This window comes from Marmota marmota, unplaced genomic scaffold, assembly GCF_001458135.2.
Source record: "Marmota marmota marmota unplaced genomic scaffold, marMar, whole genome shotgun sequence".
Lineage (NCBI taxonomy): Eukaryota > Metazoa > Chordata > Mammalia > Rodentia > Sciuridae > Marmota > Marmota marmota.
In genome coordinates this window covers 14,076,460-14,102,651 of record NW_026000048.1, presented here as the reverse complement: position 1 = coordinate 14,102,651, position 26,192 = coordinate 14,076,460, and the positions used below count along the sequence as shown (strand labels likewise).

At 39.6% G+C, this 26,192-nt stretch overlaps 2 protein-coding genes across 5 annotated transcripts in view; one reads left to right on the top strand and one right to left on the bottom strand.

Moving 5' to 3' along the window:
- Thnsl1 (threonine synthase like 1) overlaps window positions 1–26,192 on the top strand; it is a 186,254-nt gene that overhangs the window by 55,304 nt on the left and 104,758 nt on the right. Inside the window, exon 2 of one of the 2 annotated variants that reach the window (XM_048812678.1) lies at window positions 9,923–10,075. The gene's annotated coding sequence lies outside the window, so the exon portion shown is untranslated. Of the gene's footprint in view, window positions 1–9,922; window positions 10,076–15,302; window positions 15,419–26,192 lie in introns of those variants that run through there. The other variant, XM_048812679.1, reaches the window with a different exon arrangement.
- Window positions 1–26,192, bottom strand: part of Prtfdc1 (phosphoribosyl transferase domain containing 1) — an 87,668-nt gene that overhangs the window by 20,324 nt on the left and 41,152 nt on the right. The gene's annotated exons all lie outside the window — the stretch shown is intronic.

Genomic DNA, 26,192 nt, shown 5'->3' with positions numbered 1-26,192 from the left:
TAATTAATCTGTCCAATGAATTAATGTAACTTTTCATTTTATTATAAATAGAAAATAATAATCTAACCTATCTATTCCAACACTCAGACTGTATTTTAAAAATTATCATAGCTTTCTAATATGTCTTAATATCTGGTAGGGTAAATCTCATTATTTTGTTGTTCTAAAAAACTGTCTTGGTTACTTTAATACTTTTTTCTTCCTGCCTGGTGGGTTGTTTTGAAGACAAAATGAATTCATCCATATGGAACCCTTAGAACTGAGCAGGACACATGGTCTGTGCTCAGCACACCAGACACTCAGTTTTACAGTTTAGATCTTAAGTGTCCCTGTGTGTTAAAGGTTTGGTTCCCCGTGTGGTATTATTAGGAGGTGGTGGAACCTTTAAGAGGTGGGGCCTAGTGGGAGGTCTTCAGGTCATCAGTGAGGCATGTCTTTTAAGGAGCTAGTGGGACCCCATTCCTTCCTCTTTCTTTCTCTTCGTGCTCATAAGATGAGCAGGCTTGCTTTGCCACATGCTCCCACCATGATGTGCTGCCTTACTACAGGCACCAAAGCAACAGGGCCAAATGATCGTGAACTGAAACCTCTAAAACTATGAGGTAAAATAAACCTCTTGTCTTTATAAGTTGACTGTCTCAGGTATTCATGATCATAATTGAAAGCTAATACACTCAGTAAATATGATTGATTAACTTCTTTCTATTCTCCCTTCCTACCCAGGGAAATGGGTAACTCCTTAGTCCTCCACAGGTAACACCAGAGTTGGAGCTCCCTGGGTTCAATGATCCCATAAAAGCAAGCCTGTTGTCTCCTGCTGGGATGTGAAAGGGGACTTAGAGGTCCAGCCTCTCCATTCACAGCTTTCAACAAACTTCATTGCTCTCATTCCACTAGGCCCTCATCTAAGAACCTGGTGACTCCACCCCTGAGCCTTTCGGGAATTCTGGGGAGCCACTCCCCTACTGGTCATTGACATTCCCTCCAAAGACATTTAGAGAATCATTTGCTCAATTCTGCTGAGTCAGTGCTCTTCATTCATCAGTTTCACCTTTTAAGTAATGTTGATATCTCTTGTCCATGGAGGTTTTCTCCCTCTCCTTTTTGTCTTATTTTTTCACTTAGTTCAGTGGGGTTTCAGGAGGGAATGAAGTCAGTTGTATGTATCCAATCCTCTGTCTAACCAGTAAGACTGGACTGCAATTTTCTTTTGCTCTCTTTGTGGATTTTTAGAGCCAAGTTGTGCTAGCCTCATGGAATAGATTGGGAGGTTTTGTCTTTTTTTTTTTTTTCCTGCTCTGGAAGAGTTTTTTAACAAATGGATTATCTGTTTCACTAAGGTTCTGTTCATCTCTAGTTTACAAATGAGGAAATTGAGACAACAAGGGTTTAGGAAGCCTTCCAAAGGGTGCTAATAGTCAGTGAAGGAACCCAATCCATACTAGATTTGCCTGGCTTACATTATTCAGTTGTAACCTTATCCTTTCCCATCCCAATATTTCTAGAAAAAAGGAGCACCAAGTGAGTGTATCTCTGAGAGTAGTGTGGAGATGGAGTGGGCCTGGCTGTAATAGTGAAATAAGGCACAATGACTGCAATGGCTAGGAGAAATCAACATCTTGAGAGAAATTCTGGTCCTTGAGGGTACACACTCAAGAAAATTCCTGCCATTTAGTTTAGACATCCTTGGAAGAAATATTTTGGAAATTACTAGTTTCGGAGATCTGATCTTTAGATACTGCATAGAACATGCCCAAACAGCCCAGCAGGTAAGACAGTTCCTTATATAGAGAATTTGGATAGTTTAGATAATGCTTAAAAAACTGAGGAAGAATAACTATTGTGAATATCATGTCCTTTTCCTTTCCTAGAAGAGAAAAACCAAACAAAATAAACAAACAAAAGAACCACTCTACTTTTTTTTTTTTCTGGAGTCAGAGCTACTTGCTTCAAAATTGACATGCTCAAAAAAGCATTTTCAGTATTCTCCACCTCCAGAGACACCTTACCTTTGCTTCTCCTGCCCCTCACACCCTGCTATTCATCCTAAACCTTCCTCCTGTGCCTAGTGAAGTCACTGGTACTCTCTATCAAATGGACAGAGGTGCAACACAGAAACCCAAACATTTCATTGTAGAAGCTATAATGGGGTACAGTGAGTGGGCACACCTGTAATCCCAGCAGCTCGGGAGGCCGAGGGAGGAGGATTGCAAGTTCAAATCCAGCCTCAGCAACTTAGTGAGGCACTTGGCAACTCAGTGAGACTCTGTCTCAAAATAAAATATAAAAAGGGCTGGGGATGTGACTCAGTGGTTAAGAGCCTCTGGGTTCAATCCCCAGTTACCCACTCCCCCAAAAGAAGAAGCTTTAATGATCAAACTGGAGAGCTTCTAATTAAAATGTTGCAAAGGCTCAAACTGATTTAAAAACAAACAAACAACAACAACAACAACAAACTCAGAACATTGGATACCAAGCAAGATAATCAGACAGGTGAATTGGTTTTAGTTTCCCCAGCTGTCCAAGTAGTGGTTGGTGTAGGACATGACTCTTGGCTGGGTCCCTTAGTCCTTTAAACTGCCTAGGGTAACAATGTACAGAGAGAAGAACAATGTACAGAGGGGCTACCATGTTTGTACTGGGTCCTTGCTTTAGCAGCTCCACTTGTCTCTGTTGTGTTTATTAGATTCAGAGGAAGACACTGGACAGGAATGTTCTGCTACCAAAATAACTAACTAAATAAATTTGAAAACTATCATGCTAAAGTTTCTCCTCTCCACCCCAAAAGTGACTTACCTTCTTTTCTATTTTCTGTTCACTTAAATCTTTTTGATCTGACATCACTTTTGCTTTTCAACTAATTCTTACTATCTCTGCAGAGTGAATCACGAGAAAGGAGAATATGGAGATAAAGAGAAGAATGAGTTGGTGTCCATATATCCTGGGACCTGAATTTCTGGGTTCCTGGCCACAACTCCACCTTTCATTAGGTATATGACCTTGAGGAAGTGATTTAAACTCTCAGGGTTTTAGTTTCTATGTAGAAAAGAGTATATTCATAGTCTCTACCTCAGAGGATTATTGGGAGGATTAAATGAATTAATATGTATTAAGCACTCAGGGAAGGCCTGGCACTCTTCTACTTTGTGAACAGTACACAAAGTATGTCTTGACTTCTTGCCATCTACCTTTGGTCTTAGAAATAGGCACATCTGCTTTGTTTCCTAACCTTGGCTTTGTGACTTGTTCTTTGTTCATTCACACAGCACACTGCAAATACATATAAGCCACGTGCTCTGTGGTTGGGGTTTACTGTGTCTGATGGCAACACAGGAGGCACATGGTTAAGAAGGACTGATGTACTTCCAGTGCCACTCTGTATCATGGCTATTGCCTTGTTGGGAAAAGCCCATCTCTGTGTTTCCTTGGGGTTTCTCAGAGACTGCCTGGTTCCCACACTGCAATGTCTGATACTTTTCAAGTGGACCATTTGATGGGTATAATTGCCATCATTTTCACTTGGCTGTTTTCATCAATAGACAGAAGCCACCTGGAGATCAGGCTGTGACCCATTTTTGTACTTAGCAGCATGTATCAGATTCATGTTGGTCATTCTAAAGAGCCACGGGTAGTCAGAACACAGAGTTGACTGGAAATGCTCTACAAGATGGTGGTAGGTGGGCTAAGGCTATATCTCGGTGTTAGAATGTGTGCCGAGCATGCACAAAGCCCTGGGCCTGATCCCCCCACACTGCATTAAAAAGGGAGACTGGGGGTGTAGTTCAGAACATGTACAAGGCCCGGGGTTCAGTTTCCAGCACTGCAGAATAAAAAAGGAAAGATGGCAATGGAAGATATTGGATAGGAAAGGAGCATGGGTGGCCTAGTTCCTGATATTTTCCAGTCCCAGCTACATTTTCAATTTGGGGATCATAACATTCTTCCCTAAAAAATCTATCACTTAAGAAAATTTAAAATAGATTTATGCTACTTGTCAACAAAAAAACCTCGACTAAGATAGAACTCTAATTTGTAAGAAAAGTCATAAATATGCATAGATTCTGATAATTACAGAGTTACCCATTCCTTGTGACTACCATGGGCTACGGTAGGCCCTGGGAGTGCCAGCACCCAACACACTGTTCTGTCTCCATGTTCTTGCTCATGCCACATCCTGCCATCTTTCTCCACATGGGCAATTTCTTACTGTTTCTTTAAGACTTAGTTTTGGCATCTTCTCTTCTAGGAAGTTTTCCTGGAATCCCCTGGACTTCATCTGCGCCTGTGTCCCAATAACACTCTATGCATATCTGGATGTTAACAAACCATGACTGAAAATTTCTCTGAATGTAGCAATTGCCAGGGGAAGGAAAAGTTCCAGCACTGCTGCCTATTTCCATCGGAACTGTCTCCCCTGTGGCTGGCACTTTGTCTCATTCAGTGTGTGTTGAGCCTTCCTGAAGCACCTGAGCATACATGTTCAGTACATTTTTAATTCTTCTGCCCCTACCCACTTTAAATGTGAAGTGTTTGCAAGCAGCCCTTGATTTTTCTTGTTTTAAGTTCTTATCCAAGAATTCTGAAGGAAGCTTATTGCTCAAAGGGAGACAGAGGGAAAAAAAAACCCTCAAAATTAAAAAAAAAATACATAGGAGATAATATCTGTGAAGAATTGAGGATGGCCCGGCATGATGGTGCATGCCTATAAACCCAGCAGCTCAGGAGGCTGGGCAGGAGGATTGCGAATTCAAAGGTGGTCAGCAAAAGCGAGGTGCTAAGCAGCTCAGTGAGACCCTGTCTCTAAATAAAATATAAAATAGGGCTGGGGATGTGGCTTAGTGGTCAAGTGACCCTGAGTTCAATCCCTGGTACCCACTCCCCTCAAAAAGTTGAGGAACAGAAACAAGGCTGACTTGAGCCTCATGGAAGATGGGAAGATGAATAACACAGATCTTCCTCTGTTATACCTGAGTGATTTCCATTTACTTATATATCATTATTCTCATTATTGTTATTTCATTACCTTTCTTCCCAATCTCCTTAATATTTTTGAAACTTAAATGCAAAAAAACTGTGAATTTTAAACATTAAAATATGGAAGTATGAATTATTGATATTTTAATATCAGTAATTACATGGGCTGATTCATAAAGGATGCAGTTTTAAAGACAGACTAGCATTTTTAACCAGAAAAACTATACCTATGTTAGTGCGTACAATTCAGTTCATTGGAAAGTATGCATCCAATTTGCACTCCCTGACTTTGGTGTGCCTAACTTTGCAAAAGCGATGTGAATTTCTGCAACGACAAAAATGGCTTTCTGCTTAGTGACAATGATTTATTAGTGTATTGTGATTGGTATTCTGCTCCACCCCGTCTCCAAGAGGGTACTGGTTAGCTGAAAGTAATCCCCACCCAACAAAGAAAGGCTCTTTTCTTTATGAGAAATAAAGGAATGTTGGATCAAGAAGGGATCACAATGATATGAAGAGGATATAGGCTGATAGGAAGAATGAAGGGTCACCATGAAAGAGGAAAAAAAAGCGGAGGAGGGGAGCAGAATGGGCTTCGCTTCGATTTTGTTCTAAAATACCCCAGGAAAAAGGAAACTCAGTTTAAAAACAGATTCGGAGACTTTGCTTCACATGCACTTTTCTTGAAACCTTGAAGCAGGATATCCTTCTGTTTTGAACCTTGGTATGGACTTCTTGTTTTGATTTAAATTATGTTTTTCAATCATGGAGCAGGACAAACAAGCTGAGCCTCTTGACACATCGGAATGACCCTGAAGACTTCAGTCAAGTCTGTGTTTTAAAATGTAGATGGCCATGGGCCAGTGGTGACTCTTTCTGGAAAGACCACTTTCTGTGCCCAATTTCCCCACTTGATAACCCAGGGAAGAATTCTTTCAAAAATAACCAGATGAACATTGTTGTTCAACAGCAATGAAATTTTAAACCAGCTCTCAGGAAATTGTTAAGAGTGCTAGGGAAAGAAATGGTGATCAGGAAGGGTCAAAGGAGGGAACTAGAGGCAGAGCTGTGCTGGGAAACATCTAGGACACACACCACTTTTTGGCACCAGACTAGATCTATCCTCATTCCCACCCAACTTTAGTCTGGGTCCAAAAAGTTCAGCTCTGCGTGTCATTTCTCACTTAAACTATATCTAAAGATGACCATGCCAGCAAAATGAAAGTCCAATTTTGTCACAGCAATGGGCAATCACCCCCAAAACCAGATCAGAGGGACCCTCCATATCATAAATTCCAAAACATAAAGGCGTCTTTTTACTTTGAAATTCTGTAATAGATTGAGCTAATGGGAGCTGGACAGGAGGGACATGTGTGTTGAAATGGGCCTCTCCCCTTCTTGCAGAGCCAAGTTTGTGGCTGATGGGGTGGTGGTGGAGAAAAGAAACACCTACCTGAGGTAGGCCAGACAGAGGGAACAATATTTTCCAAATGGCCACCCTAAATCACCCAGGGAAGATGTCCTAACAGGCCAGGTTCCCCAGATAATGGAGTTCCCTCCTGCTTTGGCTCATTGGGCACAGTCTTGGAATCCAGGCATAGAGGAGAAGAACCTAGCTGCCCTCAGACCCCTGAGGAGTGGAGGACTTTGGAGGATAAAATCCTGTATAGGCTCATTGATTCTGAATCCCATCCTGGGTTTGGTGGGTCCAGTCCCCACCCATGAGCCCTGGTCTTCAGCTTATGCCCCACTCTTCCCAGCAGATGCATGGCTCCCTTCATGCTTGAAACCTGTGGGGATGAACCCTGCACCTTCAGTTAGTTTCTAGGTCAGGGGATCTGGGCAGAAAAATAAACCCGGGACCCTGGGCAAGGTTACTTAACATTTGGGGTAACATTGATATGCCTAGAGCAAGAATAGATGCAGATAAGTTTGCCCTGGCACATCAATGTTAGGACCAAGCCTGACTGTTAGAATCAAGAGCTGAGCACTTATTAAGTACCAGGCACATCACTATCCTGAATCCTAAAACAAGCCTATGAAGTGTGATCCAGCAATTGTAGTCCTTGGTATTTATCCAAATGAGTTGAAATCTTATCTGCATTAAACAAACAAACAAAACAAAACACTCATAGATGTTTGGAGCAGCTCTATTCATAAATTGCTAAAATGTAGAAGCAAGATATCCTTCAAAATATGGATGGAAAAATAAACTGTGACACATCGCGACTGTGGACTATTATTCAGCACTAATAAAAAATAAGCTATTGAGTCATGAAAATAAACAAAGGAAATATAAATGCATAATACAAAGTAAAAGAAGCCAATCTAAAAAGGCTACATACTGTATGAATCCAAATATGTGACATTCTGGAAAAGGCAAAACTATGGAGACAGTAAAAATAAAATCAGTGGTTACCAGGAGCTGGCGGGGAGAGAAATGAGGGAATAAGTAGGTCCCAGAGGATTTTTAGGACATTAAAACAATGCTCTATGATACAATATAGTGGATACATGTCATACAATTGTCCATACCCATAGAACCTACCACATCAAAAATGAACCCTAATGTAAACTATGGTCTCTGGATGAATGACATGTCAGTGTAGGCTCACTGTTTATAAGGAACACACCACTCTAGTGCAGGATGTTGACAAGGGGGAGGCTGTGTATAGGAAAGGGTGGGGGATATTCTAAAACATAGTCTGTTTCTTTAAAAAATCCTATGAGGTATCAGGTACTATTATCACCTTAAATGTTAAGTAACTTTGCCCAAGGTCCCACAGCTAGAATGTGATGTTACTGAAGCCAGAGATGAGATTAAGGAGTATCCCCACCCCCACGCCACCTGCCCTTGTGAACTGGTTCCAAAGCCTCCACCTGACCAGCACATTCTACAGCTTCTCTCTTGGTTCTGATTACAGTCTGCCTTTCCATGTGACTGGACACTATATTCCCTCTCCTTCAGAGCTTCCTAATGTGCATGTCACCTGAGCAGACTGTGACTATGTAAGTCTTGGTGGGGCCCAAGAGTCTGCAATTCAACAGGTAATTGGGATGCTGCAGGTCCACAGGCCACCCTCGGAGTGGCCATAGTTGATTCCACTCATGCCAATTTGCTGGCTAAATTCGGAGTACACCCTGCATCTTATCATGTTTATACCCTGCTGGTGCTCCCCTCTCCACCCAGAATGTCTCTCTGCCACATCTCTGCCTGTCAAAACCATAATCACACTGAGACAGCCAAATTAAGGTCTACTTCATTACAAACCATCACCTGAACTCTACCCACCCCTACTGTCAGTCAAAATTGATTCCTCCGCCAACCTGCTTCCTTCTCATTTAGCACCAATTATGCAGTGTTCGTTACTTCCTGCTCACATTAGTTACTTCCTGTTCATCATACATGCATCACTTCGGCTGCACCTTGAGGCGAGGGACTTTATATCTGCCTTCCCTACAGGTTCCTCAACACTGAGTAGCCTGGCTTTGACTTTAATTCACTCCTGTGCTCACCCCCTTTTCTTTTATGAAAAATAAAAGAGAAAAGCCAATTCAATAAATATCAGGTCTTAGTGAACAAAGCACTTTCTAGATGGCATTTCAGAACAATTCAAAAGGGTGGGTGTCACGGTCCCCAATCTATAGAAGAGGGGTCTAGTATCAGGGAGTGTAAGTAAAGGGCAGGGCAAGATCTGAGCTTATCTCCATTACTACACCATATTCTTTTCTATATACTAGGCATCAATGTATTCATTCTTATGTCTTGGTAAACTATAAAGTAAAATAATACATTTAATATACATCTAGAATGCTGTGGTATGTCTATGAAACTCAAAACAATCAGACTTAAAACTAGTCAATGATTTTTAGATTAAATGCAATCACAGAAAAAAGGAATTATTATTAATGACTGACTTAACCAATTAAGCACTGGAATACTTTAGTAAAGTTACTTAACTTCTCACACGGGCCTGATATGATCTGAATGTTTGTATTCCTCCCCACATTTATGTGTTAAAACCTTATCTCAAATGGGATGATACTAAAAAGTGGTCCTTTTGAGGTGACAAGATCATGAAGGCAGAGCCCTCATGAATAAAAAGAGATACTGGAAGGGGCAAGGTAGCAGTGAGAAGGTACCGTCTAGGAACCAGAAATCAATCTGCAGGTGCCTCTATCTGGGACTTCCGGCTTCCAGAACTGTGAGATATAAATTTCTGTTGTTTATAAGCCACTCCATCTATGGTATTTTGTTATAGCAATCTGAACAGACTAAGACAGTTCCTTACCTACTTCTCAAGTTAAAGTAAGGAGCAAATTACCAATATGTGTAAATGCTATGAAAAAATGTAACAAACTTTCCAAGTGCAAAAAAGAATTATTAATGTTATCTTTATGCATAATACAGAGCTAAAGGGAAAAGGCAATTTATGTGAAATATACTCAAAATAGGAAACTGGGGGAAGGCCAAATAACAAGTGTTTCATCTCCTGTTATTATTTTTAGATTTATGGTCTTTGGTTGAGCTTCTCCGGGTTTCTAATGAGACATGAACAATATATAAGAAGGTCAGAGAGTAGAATGCTTCTAGAACTACCTTTCATTTTTCAGAATAAGAAAAGATGGTTTATTTGATGTAGGCATGTTGATTGGCAGTGCAGGCTTGCAAATTCCTTCAGTATTAAGTCATGTCTTCAAAACTGGGTGGGGCGCTGAGTTATTAAATTTTTTCTTTTCCTCTGGAGGCCAGGGCTTGGAAAGCTGAAGGCTACATGTGAAATGAGTTGGGTGGTCTCGGGAAAATTCTGTGTAAACAGCATTGCTCATCTAAAAGTAGCACCAAACACTGCACATCTGTCTGTCCATATTATCCAAGCAAAATCTGGACTCCATTAATGTGCCTGAAGAATAAATTATTCTCTAATAAATGTTTTTGTAATCGCAGTGAAAAGGAAGCTTCAGGACACCAAAGGAAATGAGACTGTTGTACCAATGTGTTGGCGGAAGCCTGGAAGAGGAGTGGGAGAAGGAAGGAGACCACAGCTGTGTCTGACTTAGAAGGGCTGGACCTTCTATAAAACGGGAAAGGCGGTTCCTGGTAAGTGGCTCCTGTATGGTGCTTAGTGTAGCATGCCAGCGAGAAATGCAAAGTGCCCTTGAGAGGCAGACTCTGCTCTTGGCTTTGTGTAATAATCTAAGAACTGCACCTCAAATAGACATTCAGTGGCGTCTACTGACCAGATACCCTCTGTGTTGTGAAGGTCAAGAACGACCACAGGCTATGGCTTAATAAGGGCACCTGGGCTGTATTGTTTGTGCATCCAGGTATTGTTAGTACATAAAATGCCTACTGCCTTCTGCCCCTATCAAATATGTGTTGTCATTGGCTGATGAGCACAAGGTCCTTCGTTTTATATAGAGGGAAGGAGAAGTTTAATTGAGTCAGGAGTGGCTGGGAAGAGAGAACGGAGGATAAAGGGACCTATAGACTCCTTTTGTGCTGTCTCCTTTTACAATAAACTGATTGAGCTACTTTCATCAGAGACTGGAAGATTTTGAGAGAGATTGCCAGGTGCGGTGGCACATACCTGTGATCCACCTTGATCCACCTGTAATCCCAGGGACTCAGGGGGCTGAGGTAGGAGGATCCCAAGTTTGAGGTCTTCTTCAGTAACTTAGTGAGACCCTAAGCAACTTAGTGAGATCCTGTCTCAAAATTAAAAAAAAAAAAGGTTGGGGGGGGTGCTGGGGATGTAGTTCTGTGATTAAGTGCCCCTGGATTCACTCCACGGTACCAAAAAAAAAAAATTGAGAGATTAAAACCAGAAATAAGGTATGTTCAGTATGTTCAGGACAATTTGGGGCCCCTTGCTTTTGTGGGAAACCCAGCTCTGCCCTCGTGTCAGAGGACTGGCAGCTTTGCAAGAATTCTTGTCACAGACGTGGTCACAACAATAGGCACTGTCAAGCAAAGATTTCACAAATGACCCAGATGAGACTCCTCAGGCAGAAACATAGAAAGCGGGAGCTGCAGTGGGGACTGGTAGAGAAGGTGGCAGGTATTTGGTGGTAACTGCAGCTCACACATGTGAGGACCCATTTGAGGACCCTGAGAATCACTGTTTGATTGGGAAGGTGGGAAAAGTTCAACCAAAATCAGTGTAGTTTGGGCATGCCCATAAATGGATCCAATTTTGTATTTACTGACTGATAACAAAGGCCAAAGGTTAATGCTACATGAAAGATGACACTGAATTTTAGAATTTCAGGTGTTCACTCTTATATGATCTTCCTTTGATTATGTAAAATTCATTTCCTCTAAAATTCAATGATATCCTTAACATAATGGGATTTGTGAAACTACTTCCTGATTGGAAGCTTGTCTTTAAATTAAATCATCAATTAATTTACTTTGCAATGCTGGGTGATGAACCCAAGGCCTCATGTATGTTAGGCAGGTGCTCTACCTCTGAGCTATATCTTCAGCTCATATTTTCTCATTTCAAAACATTTGAAGAAAAAAAACTTTACTATTGTTGTAGTTTGAGCATTTCATTATACTTTGGATAAGTCCCTGTGACTTCTGCTACTTGCCAAGATAGAATAACAAAAAACAGATTTACCCTCTTTCCTCCCAAAACAAGAAAAATAGAAATCTATGAGACAGGCAACAATTGACAGCAATTTTTGAGAAACGGAAATGAGTGGCCTCTTGATTACTCCAGCTTATTGTCTTCATAGAGCTTTCAGGCCACAACATAGGGAAGGAGAACCCAGGCAGTTCCCACAGATTATCTGTGTGGAGGAGACAGAGCTGAGCGTCCAGGAGAATCAAGATGGCTGGAATTTGGAGGACGCAGTACCAGAGAGGAGAGAGCTGACCAGAAAGAGAATTCAGCAAAGTGCTCAGCAGACTGGCTGATGCATATGAGGAAATGAAGCCTAGGAAAGAACACCCCAGCCCCCAAAGGATTGGAAGAAACAGGACTTGATACAAACAGGCCCCAGAATAATGCTTCTTCCCATGAGTACAGTACTCTGGAAGGTCTTGCCCCAGTAAGGAAGAAGAATATGCCCTAGAGAGAGGATATGCTAAGGACCCACCTAACAAATCAAAGAAGCAAAATCTAAAAGCATCAAATTACTTCCAAGTAACTTAACTGCAACCTAAACAAGGTTCAAAAATATTTATAGGAATAAGACAATATGTATCTGTCAAAATGCATATGAAAATATGCTCATCCTCACTCATTATTAAAGAACTGCAAATCAAAAACCACAAGATAGCTGGGCACGGTGGCCCACACCTTTAATTCCAGTAGCTCGGGAGGCTGAGTAAGGAGGATGGCAAGCTCAAAGCCAGTCTCTGTAAATTAGTGAGGCCCTAAGCAACTCAGTGGGACCTGTCTTTAAATAAAAATACAAAAAAGGACTGGGGATGTGGTTCAGTGCTCCTGAGTTCAATCCCTGGTACAAAAAAAAACAGACAAAACCCCCACAAGATATCACCTCATGCCCATTAAGATGGCTACTTTTTTAAAAAGTGGAAAAGAAAAAAAACAGAAAAATAACAAATGTTGATAATGGATGCAGAGAAATAGAATGCCTGTGCACTATTGGAGGTCATGTAAAATGCTGCAGCCTTTGTGGAAAACAGAAGGGAGGTTCCTCAACAATAAAAATACTCTATCATATTATCCAGAAATCCTATTTCTGGGTATCTTTCCAAAAGATCTGAAAGCAGGATGTCAAAGAGGTATCTGCCCACCCACCCATTATTCATAATAGTCAAAGAGGGAACTCAAATATCTATCAATGGATGAACAGATAAACAAAATGGGACAAATGCCTATAATGGAATATTAGGAATATTATTCAACCTTAACAAAGAAGGAAATCCTGTCACACGTCACAAGGATGAACTCTGAGGACATTATGCTTAGTGAAATAAGCCAATCACAAAAAGATACTTATATACATTATCTGAGGTGGGTAAACTTAGAGAAACAAAAAAGAAGATTGTAGTTTCTTGGAACTCTGAAGAGAGGGAAATGGAGAATTGCTATTCAGTGGATAGAGTTCCAGTATTGCAAGGTGAAAAAATTCTAGAGATCTGTTGCACAACCACATGAATACCCTCAACATGATTAAATTATGTAATGAAAAACAGTTACAATGTTAAATTTTATGTTGCCTGGGTTTCTTTTTAGCACAATTAAACATGATTTTAAAAATTCACTCCACATCAAAATACAATTCACAATGTTTGATGTCCAGTGAATGATTACCAGGCATACAGAGGTAAGAAAATGAGGAGAGGAATCAATCCATCCCATCGTAACTGATCCAGAACTGACCCAGTTGTTGGAATTAGAAGACAAGGACACTAAAACAGTTATTAGAATTGTATTCTGAGTGTTCAAACAACCACATCGGGAACTGCCATGTGACAGGAATGTGACAGGAATGGTGGGCAGGCCCAAGGCTGACAGTCAAAAATAAACAGGGACCTCAGTCACATGACCTCAGGAAAATGAATTCAGCCAACAACCGGAAGGACCTTTGTAGCAGATATGTTCCCTAATTGAATTTGTTTGGATGCAACCAGCTGACAACCTTGAGTTCAGCCTTGGGAGACCCTGAGCAGAGGCCCCGGCTCCACTATGCCAGATTTCTGTCTCATGAAAACTGTGACATAATAAAAATTTTTTGTCTTAATACATTCAGTTTGTGGAGATTGGTCATGCAGGAAAAGCAAAGGAATACAACTGGAGAGGATTCATTGCAGACTAGACACTGCAGAAGAAATGATTCGTGAGCCAGAGAAGAGAAATAGAACCAGCAAAATGGAACACACAGAGAAAAAGAATGTTAAAAAATAAAAAAAGATCTTCAGTGAGCTGTGGGATAACTTCAAGATGTGGCCCAATGTATAATGAGAATTCCTGGGAAAGGGAAGGGGTGAAGAAAACTATCAGAAGAAAAAATGGCTATAAAATTTCCAAATTTGATGACAAGTATAAATCTACAGATCCAAGAAGATCAATGGAGCCCAAGGACAAGTCACGTGAAGAAAACTATGTCAATCCATAAAATCCACGACAGTAGACTTTTGGCTAAAAATAATACAAGTGACAAGGTAGTGAAGCAACACATTTAAAGTACTGAAAAGAAGATCGCCAACCCAGAAGTATTTACATAGCAAAGATACTGTTCGCAACTGAAGGTGAAATAAAGAACATTTCAGACAAAAGCTGAAGTAATTCATCACCAATAAATAGGCACTACAAAAAAATGTTATAGGAAAAAAATCTCAGGCAGAAGGAAAACCAAAGCAGAAGGAAATTATGGATATGCTTAAAGGAATGAAGAGCTTCAGAAATGATAATTACACATAAATGATTCTTCTCATAAATCTCTTTTTTAAAACAAATTTTTAATTTGAAAACAGTTTTAAACTTAGAGAAAAGAATCAATGTTAGTACAAAGGGTTGCTGTAAACCCCTCCCCAGTTTTCTCTACTTAAAACAGTCTTACATGACTGTGGTACATTTTGCCACAATTAAGGGACTAACATTGATACACTATTACTTCCATTTCTCTTTCAGTCAGATGTCTGTTAAAAAGACAGATAGCTATAGGATCAGAATTTGGGTGGATTAACTGTGTACATATTGGAGAAAGAAAACTCACTTAAAATTCAAACAATTCAGAAGGAAACTATCCAAACTTAACAACAACAAAAAAAAGTTTTATGGGCCCATGTCTTAGTAAATAGTAATATATATTAATAAAGTCTTTGAAAACACTGATTCTTTTCATTTTCTTTCTTTCATTTTTTTAAAGTTTTTTTAAAGATGGACACAATATATTTACTTTATTTATTTTTATGTGGTGCGGAGGATCTAACCCAGGGCCTCACATGTGCGAGGCAAGCGCTCTATCACTGAGCTATAACCCCAATCTTATAACTAGAAGAATATAAGTTTCATTAATTATAATAATGCTACTACGAATAATAACTAACCTAACCTTCATGGTGATGGATTTTATTTAATTGATTAAATAAATGATAGAACCGGAATGTGAACCTAGGCCTCCCACATAGCAAAGTCCTCATGATTGACCATTATGTTCAACTTTAGGCAAGTGATTCAATCAATTCTAATCAACTTGGCAACGGTCCGTGGTCAAAAACTGACCCCCACAGGCTCCTAACTTATCATGTCTATTGGAAATACCATAGGGCAAGACAGAGGAAAAACAAAGCTGCCTGCCTCCTGATAACATTTCTGTGGCCCTCAGAGGAAGGATTAAAATAGGGCAGCTCTGCTAGTCTTTGGCTGTTGGAAGCTTACGCTGTGAGTCATGCTCTTGCAACTCTGCCTCCGAGGACACTGACTACTTAACCTTTACCCAGAGACTCCCCATAGGAGGCAAGGTGGGTTTGCTCTGTCACGGTCATATGCAGTGTGTGTGTTTTCTACTTCATGCTGTTCAGGGTTCTATGAAAGCACCTTGGGATCAATCCAGGCTTGTGGATGAGGCAAAGTGGCCAACACTGGGTTCCTACTTGGCTGTATCCAGAGATGCCTCATTTTGAGGTTTTATGAAAAATGTCACTTAAAAGGTTTCAGTGCTGAAAGAAGTTTAAAAACCATCAGCCTTGTAGGAGACACCGTGTAGTGTGAAGACTGTGGCTTTGGAGCTTGACAACTTGGGTTCAACCAGGTTGTGCTACTTATATACTGCATGCCTTGGGCACATTAACTCTTCTGAGCCTCAAATACAGCCTGGCCCTGGATGGGCATCAGAAAATGGTAGTGATGAGCTGGAGGAGGATCAGGTTAAAATTCAGAAAGAGAAGGCGAAATGCTTGTGGTTCGTGAGCTGAATAGGACTTGGGGTCTGGCTTCCTCTGGGTTTGAAATAAACAGAGAGGGGCTTACTTGTTATACAAGGTAAGTCTTCTAAAATCATAAAACCTCATGTGCCCTAGCAAAAAGTCTGTTCCTCTCTCATATAAGTGTGAAAACTAAGGTCTAGGGAAGTTATGCCTTGCATCAAATTTAAACTGGAAACCTGTATCCTATGAGCCACGATACTTCTATATCTCTGTAGGGTTTTTTTTTTCTTTCTTCTGGGAATTTTTAAACTTTCTTATGCAAATAAATAAAGTAGTTTCCTATGTTTGAGTCAGAGTATGTGGGAGGTAGTGCACAGGAGGCCTGGTGTAAGCTTAGGGAAATAGTCCAGTTCTGGAATAAAAGTGAAAGGAAACCTAAAATCCTGGGAGGAGGGGAGAGAGAGAGGGCGGAAGGTGGGGTAGGGGAGGGAGCTGATTAAAAGATGAAAATCAATATTATAATGCAATTTTAAAACTCATCACAATAATAATTTAGTATGAACCTGTTATATAAAAAAAGTTCTCACATAGTTTTCAGGCCACTTCAAGTTATGCAACACATATTTAATCTAAAAATAAAAGTAGTTCTTCCCCTTTCTTTCTTTCCCTGCAATGACACAGTGAAAATTCTCCAGCCTCCACTGACCCTGACCCTTGTTACATTGTCACATTATGCTCATATCACATAAATACACCCAAGTCCTGGAAAACAGGAGTCTGGAATTCAATAGCAGGTGCTCTGAAGTCTTTAATTACGAAAAGTGGCCTGCCTTTGCTCAAAGCCTCCTCCTGAGAATCCCAGAGTTCATAAAGACCATCTTCTGACGTTGTCATGCTAGTTTTAGTCCGTTCCCAGTGGGGGGGGGAGAAAAAGCAAATGTGCCTATTTGAAACCACCACAGAGGAAAGACAGGGTCATTCACACCTTCATGAGACGCACTAGGTAGTCCAGCACTGAAGACCCATCAGAAAGGGAAAGAGTGTCAAAATGTGTCCTGTGGAATCCAAGTCATTGCAAACACACAACAAAAGGACAAACTACTGTAGGCATTAAGATAAATAAATAAAAGTGAGAACCCTGCAAGTTAAAAGAAAGTCTCCTCCTTGGAGAAGGTTAAAGGGCTTTTCAATCCCCCACCAGCCAAGCAAAATAAAGCAAAAATACTCCTGTTACCTGCTCTTATTTCTTAGGATGTTTTCTTGATAGCATTTTACCCCCCCCCTCCCATCAGAATGAAGAAGGCTGTTAGTACTTTGGATCAAAATTAGGCAATGTGATGTTTTGAGAAAACTCCTTGATGGCAGGAAACCCTGTTAGCATTTTGATAGAGTGAGTCAGTCAGCAATCGAGGCATTCAGTGAAATGATAACATGACACTCTAGAACTTGATGGAAATCCAGGGCTTCTCTGTAAGAATGACCTCTTTTTCCCAAGAAGTGCAAACTAAAAAATAACAAAAAACCCCAATGAGTTGGCACTTTCTGCCTGTAAAATTGAGAAACAAATTAAAGAAATAGAGTGATAATATCTGGAGGTGGTGACAACATGAAAAACAAACACTTTTCCAAACTGACTGTTGGAAATACACATTAAATACGAATGTTTTGCAGGGAAATCTGGTGATAATGTATCAAAAACTTTCATTACATTTTTGGCTTTAGGAGCAAGTTTAATAAATGTGCCCAACATTATGAATAAGGATTTTTATCACAGCATTACTTAAGATGCAAGAAGATTTTAAGCAGTCTAAATATATGGGAGTAAATACTGAAAAAAATCTGTAAATATATGCAAATAAGGGAATGCTTACTAGTCATTGAAAATGATATTGTAAAGTACTCTTTTTGATATGTGTCTAACTTAGGATTTTCTCGGGTACATGTGATAGGATTCTCATTTAAACTACTTTAAATGGAAAGATGATTGATTAAAAGGAAGAGTTGAACAACCAAGCTTAGGAAGGCAGGATGCCAGATAGTTTGAGCGACAGGGACACTCTAGAAACAGGGATGCAGACAACTCTTCTTTTTTCTCTGCTTCTACTCCATTTCCAAACTCACATTCTAACCAGGAGGAAAGGCTTTCTCATTCTAAACTTCAGTGTGAAAAATTCTAAGACTTGATTGGTCTGACTTGTATCATATGCCTACACCTTGGACCAATCATTGGTAACTGTGAGCTATAATGATTAGCCAATCTTGTATTGGATATGGTTGCAGACTGAATATTTTTTCTCCTAAAATTCATATGCTGAAATCCTAATCCCCAATGTGACACAATAAGGAGATAGGGTTGCTAGAAGGTAATGAAGGCATCTACAATTCATAAAAAGCTCTCACGAGAATCCAACCATGCCCGGTACCTCACCTCAAGAACAGTGAGAAATAAATTTCTGTTGTTCATAAACCACCCAGTCTATGGTATTTTGTTATGGCAGTCTTAACAAATATTAGGCTGCTAAACAGAGTACTTAGAACAAAGGACCAACTACCCTTTTATCAACTGCTGTGTTCTAGCGGGTCACATGGTCGGGTCCATTATGGAAATTGTTGGGACCCAGGAAGTCAATCTGTGTCTGCCACAACTTTAGTTGACAATAGCATTTGTCAACTTTCCACAATAGTTTGACTCAGTCTTCTTGTGAGGTTAAAGAACAACTCCGTTTTCCTTTAGAGCAAGCAAAGGAATTCCTTTATGACCATGTGGTTAGGAAGTGATCTATGATAAAATGGGTTGGGATTATACTTTTGGAGCTGTACATGACCGTTAGCAGCCATGCTGTTTGTGTGGGGCCAGGCAGAATGAGCTGTTACTCCTGACAGAAGATAATATCCTCCACAAAACCTAGGTGGTAAGAACTGGCTAGAAGAAACACTTATCTATCAGATTAAAATCTAACAGAGCATTTTGAATATATACTGAATTCAAACTAACCAGAAAGTGGACTATATTGTGCTATCATTAGAGACACCCTATTTGAACCATGTGTTTTAGAAAGAGAAAATACAACATAACTCTCTAAAATCCACATTTTCAAGACAATAGAGACAGATGACTATGACAAATGATGGTCATTTTAAACATATTACCACAATAATACAATGCCCTAATTCAGTTACAGAATAGCTGACAATGTTGCAGGAAGTCTTTTGAATTGCACAATAATGCTCTTTTTTTGTAGATTTTCTTTATTATCGACATGGGCATCTGTAGACTCTACTGGTATTGGGGATTTAGGAAGTTGGTAGAAAGTGGATTTAAATGAACTCAGATTTCATTTAGGAAGAAAGTAATAGATATGTAGGGACTGCTAGTTAGAAACCGGTTAAAAATCAATTAGAAACACTTTAAGTCACTCTATCCTGCTGATCCATAGGTAGACTTCCACAGCTCACCTAATTTACTAATGCAACCTAACTCTCCTTTATGAAACCCCGCTCCTTTATTGGATACCATTTCCCATATTGTTCAGTGAAGAGAAGTATTTATCTCTCCAGAAATTTTCTTCCAAATACAAATTCTGGTGAACACCTAAATGAACACAGGGCAGATGGTGAGAAACAGAACATTGCACTAGTGTGGGTACTCAGGGCCACTCTCCTGGGGATGTGTGGTTTACAGAGCTGAGAGGAAATAAAAAGGCCACACAAAGCCTGTGGCTCTGTGGCTGCTGATTATATAACCTAGGCAACTTGGAATTCTTGCATCTGAATTTTTCACATCAACTTTTGCAGCCCCAAAAGTTGCCCTTGAACTCATGCAATTTAATGGAAAGGGAACACCTCAGACCCTTCTAGAATCTTGAGTGGAGACAGAAATAGAAGGAATTTGCCAACTAATTTTGTGAGAATAACTTGATAAAAAACAAAATCAAGAGCTGGGGAGATAGCTCAGTGGTAAAGCATCTTCCTAGCATTCATGAGGCCCTAAGTTCAATCCCCATCACCACATAAAAAATAAACAACAATAAAAAAGATGATATTTAAAACAAAACAAAACCAAAAAACTCTGGCATGAGTAGTTCTTTATTCTTTTTTATGTTCTCATCAAATTCATTCACTGAATAAAAAAATCATACAAACCAAGTCACTTATCAATATAGTAATATTTGGAAGCCAGTTCATGTGAATTTTAGTTCCTACATTTTATACATTGTTATTTTTAGAATTAAAAAATAACAAATATCTAGATTAAGAGCTGTTTACAATGACTCAGGATGAATATTTCATATAAATATAAAGTCTTGGCATAAAGACTCCATTTAAAGGCTGGGGCTATGGCTCAGTGGCAGAGGGCTTGCCTCATACATATGAGGCACTGGGTTTGATCCTCAGCACCACATAAAAATAAAAATAAACAAAATAAAGATATTGTGTCCATGTATAACTAAAAAAAATATTTTAAAAAGAGACTGCATTTTCCAGAAAGGAAATTATTTCATAGCAACTTGTCACTAACAGGTGTTTGAAATTAGAGTTTTCAGTTTTTTATATGAAGGTTGTAACTCACACTAACCAAGTTCAAAGGAATGATAACTCAGAAATCAAAGTCGACTATTAGAAATATGCCTAATTTTCTAAAATTCTTCAGAATTCTATGCCTCAGATAGCATCACAATTTAACAGAACATTATATCTTGGTTTCTTTATGAATCTATGTATCACAGGCCACAGTTAAAATTTGTCTATTGGGCTGGGGCTGTAGCTCAGTGGCAGAGTTCTTGCCTAGCATGCATGAGGCACTGAGTTCGATCCTCAGCACCACATAAAAATAAACAAATAAAATAAAGGCGTTCTGTTAATCTACAACTACAAAAAAATTAAAAATAAAATGTTTCTATTGCTCAAGTGCCATGCCAGGCTCTTGCTTCTTGTTTCTTGAATGGCCATGCAGGGTAAGATCAAATCAGTCAGAAAGAGGGAACCTGCAACCATGTAAGAAAGAAACTTAATGGGTGTTTCTTGGTTGGCATAATGTCAGCAATTAGAAGAGTAAAAGAAATTGAGTAGGCATGGAAACACATGTTGTCATCATGGAATGAAAATAGAAGTTATAGATGGAAAGTTGCTTTTAAGAAGAAATGACTACTAAGGCCTCACTTCACTAAAACGAATATATATTTTTTAAAGCCCAAACAGCACAACTTCATTTTTAATTTTTCACATGTTGTACTGGTCAGGCATCGAATTAATGTTAATGTTTCATCACTCTGCATTTGCAGTGAATTTCTCAACCCAGATACATATGAGTATCCAACTCCCCAACAGATGGACTAAAGACAGGGTGACTTGTTACAGATACCCACCCACAAGGGCCAAAGCCCCAGAATTTCATTACAATCTCACTACAATTGCCCTCAACATCTGTCTATGAATTGGGTTGTTAGGAGGTGGCTGGGAGCTGTGAAGAGGGCTGTGTTCAGTTAGATCCCCTCCCTGCACAGCTGGCATTACTATTAGCAATGAAAACTGCTGCAGTGAAGGGGTGAAAGAACAAGGCTTGGTGGCTTAGAGCAATAGATGGATTACTCATCAAAGCTGCCAGTTTAGCTGGATGGGAGAAGGACAGAGATTGCCCAGGAATTTTTTTTTCCTTAATCTTTAAATTGCTCTTTTGGAAAGCAACAATTCACATTCTAGTTAGGCATTAATGCCTGCCTGGCTTGATTGGCCAACTAATAGAGCTGTGGACCGATGCCAACAGCTCACTATTGTGGCGCCCCAGTTTATTTTTATCTGCTCCATGGCCACAGACTGCACCGTTAACTCCAGTAGGTCATCCTGATAAAAAAAAAAATGAATGTCTGTTGCAACCTTAGATCAGGAATGAATTCTAGCAATTGTCCAGTTCTGTCCTTTTATAGATAAAAGGCCCGATGAACTTCTGTCCAAGTCTAGAATCTACACCTTATCAGTTCCAATCCAGTGCACATTGTCTATTTTAGGAAAGGAGATTTTTCCTAGGTGTTCCAGAGGAAGTTGACTTTTACATTTTCCTTCACGCTTAGACCAAAGAGAAAGACATTGATGCACAGAAATCTTTCTTCTCTCACCACAAGTGACAAGGGACAAAGAATCAATTCTTATGAGCAAAAGCAAACAATGTATACTAACAAGAGTAGCTGAGTTCTTTCTCCCTCACTCTCTTGGTACTGACATAATTGTTGGCTACGATATTCATTCATTTACTCTTTCAATAAATATCTGTTGATTTTAAGAAGGCTATAAAAGGTGGAGTAGATTATTTGGCACAAATTTTCTCCTATAAACAGAATAACAGATATAGAGATTGTTGTGGGAAAAGAGAATTGGATCATTCTCCCATACTTAGTAACTAATTAAGCATGTTTTATAAGTTGAAGACTAATAAAGCAAATAGTTGGTAGCATACCATTTGTTAAATTTTCCTAGGTGCTCCAGAGGAAGTGGGTTCACTTGGTAAAAAATTTATTGAGCTGTACATTTCTTTGATTTGGTTACTTTTTGATATGCATGTCACATGTCAATACAAAGGTTATGTAAACAATAGGAAGTGAGTAACAGGCACAATCTTAGTTCTTGACGAGTTTTAATTTTAATGCAATCATCCTATAATGTTTACTAAAAAAGGAACTCCTGAAAGAACATAAAGCCTAGAAAATTCACAGGATTGGTTTTGGCAGAAGCAAGAATAGGAACTGATTTTCCTGGTTTAATATTCTTTCCATTCTGTGCTTCCTCATGTCAGCAGTGTGATGCTCTGCATGGGGCCACCTCTGACGAAGGTTGCTGAGAAAAATGTACCATTTATTTTTCACTGACCTTGTACTAGTCTTTCTATATTGTAAACTGTAACTTTTAGTCTTTGGATTAAATAAACTGTAAAGTTCTGAGATTTAACAGAGATGCCTCAATTTGATAAAGCTTATCTGATAGGAATAAAGGAGGTTGTCTCCATATCCTGAGTGGGCTTCAAATTTACACCATCAAGAGTCTCTTTGGTTAGAAATCTGCAGCTCTAAGAGTTTCCTTAGCGTTTTCGAAGTTAACAAAAGCTAGTCTGGGGAAGTACCCACTTTTGTTGTTGTTGTTTGCTGTGTTAGGGATGGAACCCAGGGCCTCCTGCATGCTGAGCAAATGTTCTACCACTAAGTAATACCCCAGCCCTGGGAAGAATCCACTTCTGGGAATAGGTCACGCTACCATAGACCTTCATTGAGATGTCTCTCCCCATAGATGTTTATATAACCAACTATGATTTTCCACCAAAAGGTTGGGGATGCAGTTCAGTGGTAGAGTACTTGCCTAGCATTCTTGAGGCCCTGGGTTCCATCCCAGCACCACACACACATACACACACACACACACAAACACACACGCAAAGAGCATGTGATACCAAAGGGCTCCTACAAGGTTTTGAGGCAGGCAGGCCACTAACTGTGACATGAGAACATGCCAGGCAGCTTCATGGAAGGCTATGGACACTTCAGGCTTATGGTATTGGTCACCTTCTATGCCACCTCTTGGATTCTGCTTCTCTGACTTAACAGTCTGGAGCCTTTCTTCTAGGAACATTCCAGAATACATCTGAAATTCTAGGGACCTCTAGCCATCCCAGAAGTACCCAGAAAAGACTAAACCATGATTCACAGAGACCACCCCTTACTTGGTTCTTTACCTACACAACTGATTCTTTCTGATGTGGGTTCCTCATCCTCAACCTGCCACCATGGACATTACCCCAAGTCCTATCCTCCACCTCAACCCAGTTTCCCATTGTTTAGTCCATCTCCTGCATATTACCGGTTTCTATCTATATGCTCGTGACTCCTTGTTTTATTTTCATCTATTGCCAAGATAGGTCCACCATTAAGAAGGTTTGGCTTCTTAATGGCCCACTGGGAATCTCCATATGCATATGCGTATGTGTAAGGGTGACTGCTTTCTTGCTGGAGGTTTCTCTCTCCTGTATTCCTTATCTCAGCAATGGCTCATCGGCTGTCAGATGACTTAGCCAGAAACCCTGAGTCATAAAATTCCCTTTTATCTACCATATCAAATCAGTCATCTATTAACTTAGCCATATAATGGTGTTAGTAATTATTGATAACCTATTTCGTAATAGTCTGAGAAAAATTAGAAAGTCCACATAAATCACTTAAATGGTGCCGAAATAATAAATAGTTAATAAATTAGTCCCAATTAGTCCTACTAAGTGCTTTGATCAAATGGATGGATAGATAATAGATAGAAACACACACATAGATAGATGGATAGATACATAGATACACAGAAACAATGACAGAACTTGCGTCTGGCACTTTAGGTTAATTATTTATTCATTCAAAAATATGTATAGTGTACTCCTATGGCTAGACACTCTTAGGTTCTGGGGATACTTTAGTGAACAAAGTGATATAGTATTTTCAAGTACCTTATATTTGAGATAAGAAGACAGGCAATATGTATATGAATAAACAACATATTTTCAGTAATAAATTACATTAAGAAAATAACAGAGGATAAGAGGGACAAAGGATAGAGGATACTATTTTAGATACTCTCTAATATGGTGACATTTAACAAGAGATCTGAAGGATGTAAGAATGCCTGGATCTCATTTCATCCTGTTATAACTTTTTTAAAGTAAGTGTTATTATACCCATTTTATAGGCAAGAAACTTATGGTCCATAAAGATTGTTATTTGTCCAACTGGCCTCAAAATATTTTCAAAGTCTCAAGCTAAGCCTGTTGTTTCTGTCTACTGTCCTTCCATCTTTGCCTTAGTTCAGACCCTCTTTACATCTTGCCTGGACCTTTCCAATAGACTCGTCACTGGCCCTTCCCTCCCTGAATGCTTCTGCCTCCAAAGGCCCACATACCCTCAGAATGACCTTCTACAACACAAACAGGCTGTATCAATTACTTGCTGAAAATCATTCCATGTTCTCCCATTCTCTGGACCCAGAGGGTCAAGGTCAACTCCTCAGAGGCACACCAGGCTCATCTTTGTAGATTGGCTTCCTGGTATATCCCATGCATAGAGCACTCCATCCGTTCCAGATTTAGGCTTCTTCATGTCCCTATGATGCTGTGTGTGGCTGTGGATGTTGCTTTCTCAGCTCTAATTTCTCATCTCCTCTTGGTGGCATGAAGACCCCTACCAACTGACTTCTTCAATGATGTTCATAACTCAGCTGGGAGAGCCTTCCGGACCCCATCTGCTCCCATGCTTTGCTTATAGATTTCATTAATAGTTCTGATTACATTGTTACTAAGAGGTATTCTCTGAAGTCAAGTGAGGCCAGGTCCACCCGTCTTACAAAGATCCTGACATGATGAATATTAAGAAATCTTAAGAATTACAGAAACTTTGAATTTTTACATAACACACACTCTCAAACACAGATGGAGTATGCTGGCACCCGGAACAAATGACTTGAGGGAATAAATGAATGTCTTACCACATAGAACATAGAGAATGCCTCTCTTGATATATGGACAGAATATAGAACCCACAGAAGGAACACAAAAGGCTTTAATTATTTGCTGTATATCTGTAGCATACTAAGAGGTCAGCTAATTGGAACTTAATAAATGTCTTTATTTATCAAAGAAATTAAAAGGAGATTGTTATAAGCACTCATTTCACAGAGCAACTCTGGCCACAAAGGCCATGTGCAAGAGGTTTTCCTCAAGTGAGAGCTGGTTTGAGACCTTATAAGCTGCTCACTCCCATCTGGGTATTGCAGGCTCTGATTCCAAAAGGCAGGATAGAATCTGCCACAGAAGCCAAGGAAGGGACAAGATGTCAGAAGGTCTTGGCCCTCTTCTCAGTTTTGTCGCTAGTTCATTTCTCCATGTATGTCCAGAATAGAGGCTCTATCCACTTAGGATATAGGTTATATCCATTTGGGATTTAAAGCAGCTTATGTTTTACTTCTCTGAATATAAAAGTCACATGAACACACTACAGAAAAATGGGGCAATGTAGATTAGTATAAAAATGGAAAACTACTTAAGAAATGGGGACTGAGAGATCATGAGCTTGAACGAGTTAGCATTTCTGCAGGATAAGAGTCTCCATCTTAAGTCACTTTAAGGGCAATTCCTCAAAGGAAATAATTTCTGTTAAAATAGCAGCATGACCATTTTGAAGTTATGACCCTTCACTTGAGTTCAGAATATCCCAGGTAGTTTCACCAATACTACTGAAGAAGTCATATTCTTTCAAATGCAATATGTAATAATAATAAAAAAATATTTGGAGTGGTTGTTTTCTTTCTTTTTCTATCCTTTTTTTATTTAAAAACCACAACCAAAGTCATT